The following is an 11,487-nucleotide window of genomic DNA, read 5'->3' as shown; positions in this document are numbered from 1 at the left end:
TTTCCGGTCTTTCTTTTTCTATTCGTTATTGATATATTAATATTGATCTATCTAGAAGAATATAATTTCATTGAATTAGGATATGGTACGTGTATACTGGATCTCTTACAACCTTTTGATACATCAACTTTTATTGAAGATTAAAATACAATATATGTATATATATATATATATAGGCATCGAATCATATCCATGAAAAGATGCTAAATCTAATTAAATAACTTATTGTAATAGCCTTTTCATTATATTAATAGATGATCATGAGCTGATGATCATCTGTCAATTACTGTACTCTTACGCGTTTAACTGACAGGCTTATCTAATCATATGAGAGAGAGAGAGAGAGAGAGAGAGAGAGAGAGTCATGCGGATCTGGCGGGGGTTTGGGGATAAGGGTATCCGTTATTGGAAGAGATCGAAGAAAGGATCATGTGAGCGTAGTGAAATGCTGATCCATATATCTTTTTCCATTAAAGGCTTTACTTTACATTCAAAGCAAAGCGTCCGTCGGGATACTTGCGGGAAAGTTAACTACCTTGTTTAGGCATTTCCATTTGTTTAGACTTGAAAGAAAGAAAGAAATTACAAAAAGCAAAGTATTTTATGTGAAGAAAAAAAAAAAAACCCTCATGATTTGTTGCATGAAAACATGTGTAGGCCGGGGGGGTGCACGGTGCACCCACCGAAAAAGAGTCTCCGCCGCGTATGATTAATCATATATACATCACTGTCCCATGAAAAAGTGAAAATGAACGAAAGTTGCTACTTCAATTCGATGATCTGTAGCTAGCTAACCTCATCTTATGTCATATATATATATATAGGCAAATTGGCTTGAATTCAATTTTGACAAAAGATCATGATTGTCTTGATCTTTGCTTTTAATTGTGAAACAAATAAACTTAAGGGTTAGTTAATTTGGTAAGCGAAATAAATCTATGTAATTGGTTTTATGACAAGGGATCGAAAACTATCATAGAGAATAGTAGTACTCATTCGGCCTTAATTTCTGAAACCACTAATATTTTTTAGGAGAGGACGGTACAATTGACTATTCTTTCTAAAATTGACTGGATCATATATATAGCTATTCTAGGGTAAGGAATGTAAATTAAAAAAATGTATATGTTATCAAAACATCTTTTAAAAACATAAAAACATGCATGATTTTCAATGCTTGTTGCATTTCTTTATAGAGACTTCCAGACCCTTAGGTAAGAATTTTGGGATGATAATATGTGATACGATCCGTGAATCAAACATAAATATGATACAAAATTAGCGGGTTTGAGTCAAAATAGGTTGACCTGTTAATACACGATTTATTAACGGGTCAACCTGCTTAACACGAGATCAACCCGTTTTGATCCATTTAGAATTTATTTTAAAATTAAAATTTTATTATTGTTAAGTTGTAATATTGATATTTCTCATGAGTATGCTTATGCTTTTATTATTTTTATTGTTGGATTATAATTTTAGACCTATGCTCATATTTGTTATTGTATGATTTGTAATATTGATTTTATTATATGTTAAAATTTGACAAATATTGATATATATTTTTTAAGATATTGTGGTTATTAATAAATATAAATTTTAACTTTTATGTAAATTTATGTTAATCAAATCAAATGAGTTATGCGTTTTAGTTAAACTCATTTACATGAAACAAATGGATTTAAATGAGTCGTACGTGTTGTGTTAAAATATTTCTAATTAATTGTTAAACGGATCAAAACAGGTGACACGATATGACCCATTATTTAAATGAGTTGTGTTAGGATTTAGAAGTTTGACACGTTTAGCTTAACGAGTTGAGTTTGAGTTTATTTATATAATTGAACGTTTATGATTTGACATGACACAAACACGACTCGAATACATGATTTGTCATCCCTCCGTAAGATACCATCTCACGTGATAATTAGCTTCTCTTATAGGCAAGAGACTTGGTATGTACAGTGAAACTTGCATGGCTCGAGCGGAGGCTTTGGTCAGCATGTGCACCTGCATTTGCCCCAAACCCTCTTTATAGCCATTTGTTTGTAACTAGGCTCTCGCGTACTATGTGGCCTTGGGATCAAGGGGTGGAGGCCGTATAGTGGGCATTTTCTTTGGATTCCTGAGAGCATGCATGCTGGTTCTGTTTATTCAAGCTTAGTTCATTTTATACGAGTTTGGGGCCAGTTGCGGTGGTTGACATTAAAAAAAAAAATAGCAAGTTCTGGAATCTCTTAGGAAAAGAGAAGTGTATCAAGATTCTGATCCAATTCACGTGAGTTGAGCTCAACCGATCAGTGAGTTCTCCACCAAAACCAGTAAAATGAGATTCAAACAGCTTTGAAAGTACTAATCATCAGGTTCGAACTAACAGTATGATACTAAACTAGTTATTCTCTAGATCTGCCATTGAGTTCAGGGACTCCATTGCGACACATACGCATGTCAATTGTCGACATATGCAAATGTAATGTTACACATGGTTTTTGGAAAAGATATATATATATATATATATGCATGGGTCCTCGTATTAAAACTTTAAGACTAGCACTCATGCAAATATTTAATTTTATTCCATTAAAATTAGCTAATGAGTGATTATTATATATACACGCGCACGTATAGCCTATAGCTAGCTAGGGAGAGCAAATCGAGGAACTTGTGTGTCTCGTGTCATAGAAAAGATGTAAATAATTAATTAACATGCATATATATATATATATATATATATATATATTGGGAGTGTTAACAGTGAATGCACGTAAAAGCTAGCGAATGAATGGAAATTTCACCGACTTTAAGTTGTTACTTGCATTGACTTTTGATCCATATAATTTTAACCTAATATTCGAGCAGTTGTTTGACAAGGATTGGTAGCATACCGGTTCAGTGTTCAGACGTGCTTCACATTACATCAAAATGAAAGCATTACAATGTTGTCGGCTTCCACTTAGGCTCCGTTCTAGATTTTAGATCATGATACATACGCAACAAACCGATCAGGACAGGCGAAAAACCGAGTATCAATATTTCTCGAACTCCACTCTAAAAGAATATATTATACGAAACTTCTGAGAAGTTTCCAGCTTGAAACCAGTTAATTAATTTCTTCCCGGCCTTTTACATTATCGATTAAATTAACCATGATATTTTTTTTGCTTCCAGAAATAGAAGTACTAGAACACCTTAATTAGTACGTTATGGCTGGATTTGTCACGTGTTGATCTTGGTAGTGACAACGTAGTACGCACCACTTTTTACTTTCAAGAGCATCTGAATGCACTTTACAGATCCGGCAAGCCAATGAATAAATAGGCGCCTTTTTTTTTTTTTTTAAGAAATAAATAGGCGCTTTTGGGACTGCGCGCACGATTTCAGCAAAAGATAAGGGCCCAAGTTCCTGATATATAGTAATTACAGCAAGATTTATTACAGTCTTGCCACAACCATACTGAGAATTAGTGGACAAAAAAGATTGAGGCCGTAGTACTTACCTCCTCTGTAGTGGAGATATCAATATAATTCGGGCTGTCCTTAATTTTCATTAAGTTGAGGCCTGCAAAAGCAAACACCCACCTTTGCGATGGGCTTTGTGTAATTAACCGAAGTCAAGGAAAACAAAAATAAGATAAAAGAAGCTCAGCCCACCCAAAGGCTCGGCAGCCCGCGGCCTTCCCCTTTCTTTTTCTTTAACCCCCCCCGCGCCCCCTCCTCTCCTTGTAAATTCCCCCTTCTTACTTTCTCTTGTACAAAACCCACCCCCCTTCCTTCCCGTAATTCACAAACCCCTGCTAACGCTTAAAAAAAGCGCAACAATTTAGAATGAGAGAAAAATCTATTCTTGATACCGTTCAGATTGTGCTGGGCCTAGATTAGTATTGTGTGGAGTCATCGAAAATGGTTTGGTATGACTGTATGATGTCCGACATACATCCATGACGGTGAACAGTAAATAAATGCAGAAAAAATAAAGAGAATGAGATATACAGATTTACGTAACTCAGCACTATACCTACGTCCACGAGAGTTTGGAGAGAGGAGAATCAACTATAATAAGCTTGTATTACAGTCTCTCATGGTCTCTTATCCTCATTGTACAATAGATCTCGAAGGTCTATCTTTTGGCGAAGATATCGTTGCTGGAACTCCTTTTGCAAGGTTGAAGAAGCATTCCAGGAGAAGCTTGGCCAAAAGTCCCTAAAACTGTACGTGCCCTTGCCCTTTATCTCCTGCATCCCTTTACTTTGTGTCACTTCCCTTTGCTTTATGTCACATCACCCATCCTTTATGTCCACTCCCATCTTTTCCTCTTGACACCCTAATACCATTCTCAGCCTTTTGTCTCATTCCCTTTCTCTTTCTACTCTCCTGATAAGTTCCCCCTGTTGGGCTATGCCGATGAAATACTATGGGTCTGTTATATTTTATCATTTACACCCCCATTCTCTCTCTCTCTCTCTAACCTTCCGTGTATATATATATATATATATATTATTTTGTACTCTCTCTCTCTCTCTTTCTCTCGAACCTCCCCCCACAACCACTACTCATTCAACGACAATATTAGATAAATTCTCATCCCTAAAAAATAATATATTTAATGAATTTTGAATATAAAAATTGTTAAGATTTGGTGTTGTGAATTGTTGAGAATATACCTAGTTGATTATGATGTATTGAAGATGAATTTAATATTCAAGTGTTATTGGCGGGTATTAGGTAGAATTAGTCCTTGTGTATGTCACTATTATATGGTTAAGTATAGACCTTATTTACGTGAAATAATAAGAGAATAGAGGTTGGTATATGTGTTGTCCGGCATCATATTTGCAACTTAGAAATTTAGAGTTTATCAATTTTGGAGAATAATATTTTAGAACAAGTCTAAATTCATGTTATTAAAGATTGTGCGAAATTGTAGAGTTAAGTGAAATCATTTTTAGTGTGAAAGTTGACAAATTATAATGGTTTTGAAATAGGTCCCAAGTGACTTGCCGAATGAATATTATGAGATTATTTTTTGAGTAGTAATCGAGGTAAGTGGCTCTTTAATAGGTTTTTAATAAAATAACTGTTGGTTTTGTTTGGAAATGTGCACTTGGGTATTATATTTTAAATTTGTGTAAATTTTGTATTTGTGCACATTCTTATACTATTTTGGCTATACTTGTGGGATTTGTTTAAATTTTGTAATGGTTGGAATGTTTGAAAAATTAATGCTATGTGGCTTATTAAATTTGGGAGTTAAATGTGAGCATGCTATTTATTCTTGAGCCCATAATATGAATGTCTTTGTAACATGTTTAACGTCTCTCGCGGTGTGATGTCTTCGTGGCATGATATATTTGTGGTATATTGATGCCCTTGCTACATGATGTCTTCGTGACAAGATATCTTTGTGGTATGTTGTTGATTCCCGATTATCATGTGGCCTTGAATATGATGTATGGCTGAACATGTTGGTTGAGATAAAATTGTATTGCCTACATTATTTTATTGAGAATTTATTCACTCTCTTATAGTTAAGAAAATTGTCAACTCGCCCATTAAATTGTTACTTACTGAGCACGTCGCAGCTCACTACTTCATTTCACATATTTTTTAGAGTTATAAAAAAATCATTCATTTAAAGTGATAGCTTTTGAGTCAAAAATTCTAGAGTGGACTTGGGTTAGTCACTTGAGGTTGGAAGTATTGGGGCATGATGGTTTTATTGCTTGAAGATGATTTTGATTGTACATAGAGTTCTCTTATGGTCATATTTTAGTTATTTAACAGTTTTTGTTGGAGTATTTATATTGTAATTATTTATAATTTAATAGCTCTAGCCAAACTTGTGAATGAGTTTTTAAAAATTATTGTATTGTAGTTGTGAATAGTTTAAAAGTTGTGTATTTAATATATATTTGTAAACAGAGAGGAAGTTTTAAAAATATAGGTGAAACTCTGTCCGTTTATGGTTTTAGGTTTAGGGCCTTACAAAGGTGGTATCAGAGCTTAGGTCTTTGATTCTGTAGACACTTAAGAAAGTATGGTGATTATAGTTGGAGCATAGGTTAAAGATATTGTAGAATTATGACTTTCTAACACCCCACTTAAAAACACATTAGGCCTTAACTCTAGTAACTTTGACCCTAACTAAGTAGAAGTTAGGATAATAGAGGAAAAAAGAACTTTTAGGGCTTAATTGGTTTAGTAATATTATTTTGGAAAAATTTTAATGCTTTATTAATTTTGAGGAAAGATACTAAGAAACCAATGATAGAATGACAAGTGGGCCAGTGGCATATTGGAGCTTTGCCTCATAAATGGGTTAAGTGATTTGGCTAATTGTATTAGACGAATTTGGAGAAGACCCAAGAATGGTTTAAATAAGAGCCCTAATTTACTAAGATGAGATGAACTAATGATAGACAATAAGACTTTAACTCCAACTTGATAGGTACAAGACATTGGGCCCAACTTAGAAGACATGAAACTATTGGGCTCAACTTAATAAGATTCAAATCTATTGGCTCAATTTAGAAAAGACCCAAATTTAGGACCCACCCTAGTTGAGTATTGAGGCCAAAGAAAGACCCAATAAATTAATCTAGACATGAAGCCGATTGATAAATCCACTTCTAGGCCCACAACAAAGGCTTGTTCATATATCCTAATAAAAATCCAATACTTGAAGCCCAAGTCTTGTATTTCAATTCACTCTTTCAAATGGGGCCCACATACACCATACTATTGGTTTCCACTTTTCCCAAACTCAACCCACATGCCCCTAGGATTTTCTTTCAACCATGGTAAAACTTCTGACTTGAGTTAAGGACTACTATTCATCACACGCATGAATAATAATTCAAGCATCATGACTTACATAGTTTTCTTGAAACTCTTTTATTTATAAGTTTAGATCTAATTTTTTTTATCTTTTGCACTTGTTTTGCATCACTTTTACACAACCCTTGAATGTTAGAACTAACCCAACCCATATCACTTGAGGCAAAGATATGTCAATGCCTCCACAACCCACCAATTGGCACCCTTGGTGCAAAACCATGCAACCCTTCAACAAGTTACCAATGCCACACCTCTTTCACAAGCTTTCATGAATATTTTCTACACCATTCAAGCCTCATTACTTCACCTAAAACCATACCTAAGATTTGGCCAAAAATAATTCCATAAGCCAAGCAAAAATCACTACAATTCCATAGGAAATGAGGCTTTGTCCAAAATCGAGTACCCTTGTGTCTTCAAGGATTTTCTGCAATTAATTTTTCCACCTCCACACGCCACTACCTCTGCCCATTTCACCCCAAGAAAGTGCTTCAAAGCAATCAACTACAAGCTTGGCCAATCCCCTTTTATGAACCTCAAAACTAATTGGCAAATAGGAAGGTGAAGTGAAGCATGTTGACCAAAACCTATGTGCATCCAAAACTTTTCCTTCATTTTCTGCTCAAACCAAATCAGTTGGAAACCAACCCCACCTTTTTACCCACCTGAGAAAGCCACTCAATAGTGGTAATTATGCTCTCAAATCATACCAAGACGATGTGACAAAAGAAGGATAAAAATTGGATAGCTTTGAAGGAACCAAAACCATCAGCCATGGCTTGCTTCCTTGTGAGTTTTTGTTTCAAAAATTCTGAACCAATGCAGCCCGTGCTCCTATGGACATCTTCTAACACTTGACCATGGCCAATATTCAGCTGACCTAGCTAAGGCACAACTGAAAAATGCTCTCAAGACCCCCCACTGCCCACATCCACCACTCACAACACTCAACCTTCAGCCACGCCATGTACTCCTCACCCTTCACCCCTCCATGGAGTCTTATAAATACCTTCTTTCACCTCTCATTTCTTCACACAACTTCCCCTAACATTCCTCTAGTATTCTTGAGAGCGAAACACTCATAGTGTGAGAAAAATATTGGAGCCAAGTAGTTTGAGTGAGGTTCTTGAAGTGAGTTGAGTTTTGAGAGCTCAAGGGTCACGATTTCTGTAAGTAATCTTGCCTTATCTCTTGTTGGGTATTAGATTGACATGTTGGGTTTTGAGTTATGGTATGAGAATGAGGATTTTGGATTTTCATTGAGTTACATAATGTTTTACTTGAAGAGATGCATTTCGGTTCAGATTTGAAGTAGTGCTTGAATAAATTGTTTTGGGATGAAATTTTAGCCATGATATGTTTTGATATGATCTTACATGTTTTTCTGATATCTTAAATGATTGATTGGAGGTTTAAATTTGAGGACAATATCATGTCATGATAAGTTTATAAATCAATATCATGTGTTGATCATCATGCATGTTTCGGTTTCCCCTTGGTTGAAGTTTATTTTGTGAAATCTTGACTAAGTTTCCAAACCATGAGTGTTAAACATCTAGAAATGCTTCATTATCAAGACGAGAGTAAGAATGCATGAGTCTTTTAGGTTTTAACCTTACATTGACAAAAAGAAGCTAGAATCATCATGCATGCACACGGTTTGAAGGTTTTATGATGGTTTGGTGTTATTCAATGCGTAAGTGTTGGGATAAACTCGTGTGACATGAATCTAAGTTATGAACATGTTTCCAAGATCCTATTTATGATTTGCTACTTGCTGAAATTTGATCACTCATGCATCCAAAGAAGTTGTAGGCTTGAAATCACAAAAAGACCAAATCATGATGTTATCTTCCTGGAATAGAATAATCAATGGATTTGTTGCGAACAAGTTGACTGGTCGGGTATTGGGTCTCTTTCGTCGGATGACGGCTGAGAAAATGAGTCCGGATGAAACAACATTTGCTAGAGTCTTAAGGGCGTGCGGGGGTAGTAATGTTTCCTTCCATCATGTGGAGCAGATTCATGCTAGGATTATTTATCATGGTTTTGGAGCCCATACACGTGTTCATACTTCATTACAGTCCATATACAAGCAGGTACATAACAGTATGTAATCTCTTGATTTATTTATATTTGAGAAATGGGCTTATAGATTCTGCTAAAAAGATCTTTGATAGATTATATTTCAAGAATAATGTTTCTTGGGTGGCGATGATGCCAGGTTTATCTCAGAATGAACATGAAGTAGAATCCATTCACTTATTTTGCCAGATGCATACATCGGGAATTGCCCCTACTCCTTGTATCTTTTTAAGTGTTCTAAGTGCCTGCGCCAAGATAGAGTTGTTTGATGTGGGAGAGCAGCTTCACGGTCTTGTTTTTAAGGAGGGGTTTTCTTGTGAGACGTATGTTTGCAATGCTCTTGTTACATTGTATTCCCGCTCAGGGAACTTGACATCTGCCGAACAGATTTTCAGCAAAATGCGATATGGGGATGGGGTTTCATATAATTCGATGACCTCAGGGCTATCTCAGCAGGGTTTTAGTGATAGGGCTCTGGAATTGTTTAAGGACATGCAGCTTGATTGCTTGAAACCAGATTGTGTTACAGTGGCAAGTTTGTTGAGTGCCTGTGTGTCTATTGGAACTCTTCATACAGGAAGGCAACTTCACTCATATGCAATGAAAGCTGGAATGTCTTCAGATCTCATTCTTGAAGGTTCTCTGCTGGATCTTTATGCGAAATGCTCAGACATATATATTGCCCATAAATTTTTTCTTACAACAAAGACTGATAATGTGGTCCTATGGAAAGTGATATTAATCGCTTATGGGCAGTTAAGTAATCTGAGTGATTCATTTGAAATATTTAGACAGATGCAGATTGAAGGCATGTTACCCAATCAATTTACTTATCCAAGTTTACTGAAAACATGCACCTCTGTGGGTGCTCTTTATCTAGGAGAGTAGATTCATACTCAAGTCATAAAGACTGGGTTTCAGCTCAATGTGTACGTTTGCAGTGTGCTTATAGATATGTATGCAAAGCATGGAAAACTTGATACTGCCCTGAAAATCCTCAGATGACTAACTGAGGAAGATGTTGTCTCTTGGACAGCTTTGGTTGCTGGCCATGCACAGCATGGTATGTTTGCCGAGGCTCTTAGGGTTTTTTAAGAAATGTTAAATCGAGGGATCCGATCTGATAATATTGGGTTTTCAAGTGCCATAAGTGCATGTGCCGGTATTCAAGCCCTCAACCAAGGACAGCAAATACATGCTAAATCATGTGTCTCTGGTTACTCAGATGATCCTTCAATTGGGAATTCACTTGTCAGTCTTGATGCTAGATGTGGTAGAATTAAAGAAGCATATTTAGCATTTGAAAAAATTGATGATAGAGACAATATATCATGGAATGCATTGATATCGGGCTTTGCACAGCATGGGTACTGTGAGGAAGAACTAAAAGTATTTGTTCAAATGACCAAAGCTGGAGTAGAAGTTAATTTATTCACATTTGCCTCTGCAGTTAGTGCAGCTGCCAACATAGCAAATAAAAAACAGGGGAAGCAATCCATGCTATGATTCTAAAAACTGGGTATAGTTCAGAAACTGAGGTTTCTAATGTTTTTATCACATTGTATGCCAAGTGTGGTGGCATAGATGATGCCGAGAGAGAGTTTCGTGCAATGGTCGTAAAAAATGAGGTTTCTTGGAATGCATTGATTACTGGCTATTCTCAACATGGATATGGTATTAAAGCACTACATCTTTTCGAGGAGATGAAAAAGCTTGGTATGATGCCTAACCATATTACTTTTGTGGGAGTTTTGACAGCCCGTAGGCTTGACTACTTTGAATCCATGAGCAAAGAGCATGGCTTAGCTCCTAAACCTGAGCACTATGTTTGTGTTGTGAATCTTCTTAGTCGGGCTGGTTTCTTGAGCCGTGCAAGAAGATTTGTGGAGGATATGCCAACTAAATCAGATGCAATGGTTTGGAGGACCCTATTAAGTGCTTGTATAGTTCATAAGAACATGGAAATTGGAGAGTTTGCTGCCCGCCATCTCCTAGAACTAGAGCCCGAAGACTCGGCCACTTACGTCCTACCATCGAATATATATGCAGTGGCTGGGAAATGGGACTCTCGGGATTATGCAAGGCAAATGATGAAAAACAGGGGTGTGAAGAAAAAGCCTGGCCGTAGCTGGATTGAGGTTAAGAATTCAATTCATGCATTCTTTGTTGGTGACCGGCTCCACCCACTAGCAGATAAGATATATGAATACTTGAAAGATTTGAATGAACAGGCAGCTGAAATCGGTTATGTGCCGGACCATTGTACTCTTGGAGAGCAAGGGCAGAGGGATGCAACAGTACATATTCATAGTGAGAAATTGGCAATTGCTTTTGGACTTCTTAGCCTATCCAATACAATTCCTGTACACGTGTTTAAGAATCTCCGAGTCTGTAATGATTGCCATAATTGGATTAAGTATGTGTCAAAGATTTCAAATCGAGCTATTGTAGTAAGGGATGCATATCGATTTCATCATTTTGAAGGTGGTATTTGTTCATGTAGAGATTACTGGTAAGTATGACTGCTGAAAGTCGATCAAGAAAAGAGAAAATTCATTGGAGCCTACA

General features: G+C 36.3%; 1 pseudogene; it reads left to right on the top strand.

Annotated features, from left to right (window-relative positions):
- The first annotated feature begins 8,675 nt into the window (after positions 1-8,675).
- LOC109010568 lies at positions 8,676-11,487 on the top strand (annotated as a pseudogene).

Source organism: Juglans regia, chromosome 4, assembly GCF_001411555.2.
Source record: "Juglans regia cultivar Chandler chromosome 4, Walnut 2.0, whole genome shotgun sequence".
Classification (NCBI taxonomy): Eukaryota; Viridiplantae; Streptophyta; class Magnoliopsida; order Fagales; family Juglandaceae; genus Juglans; species Juglans regia.
Note: the sequence above shows the minus strand (reverse complement) of the source record. Positions and strands in the feature narration are given on the sequence as shown.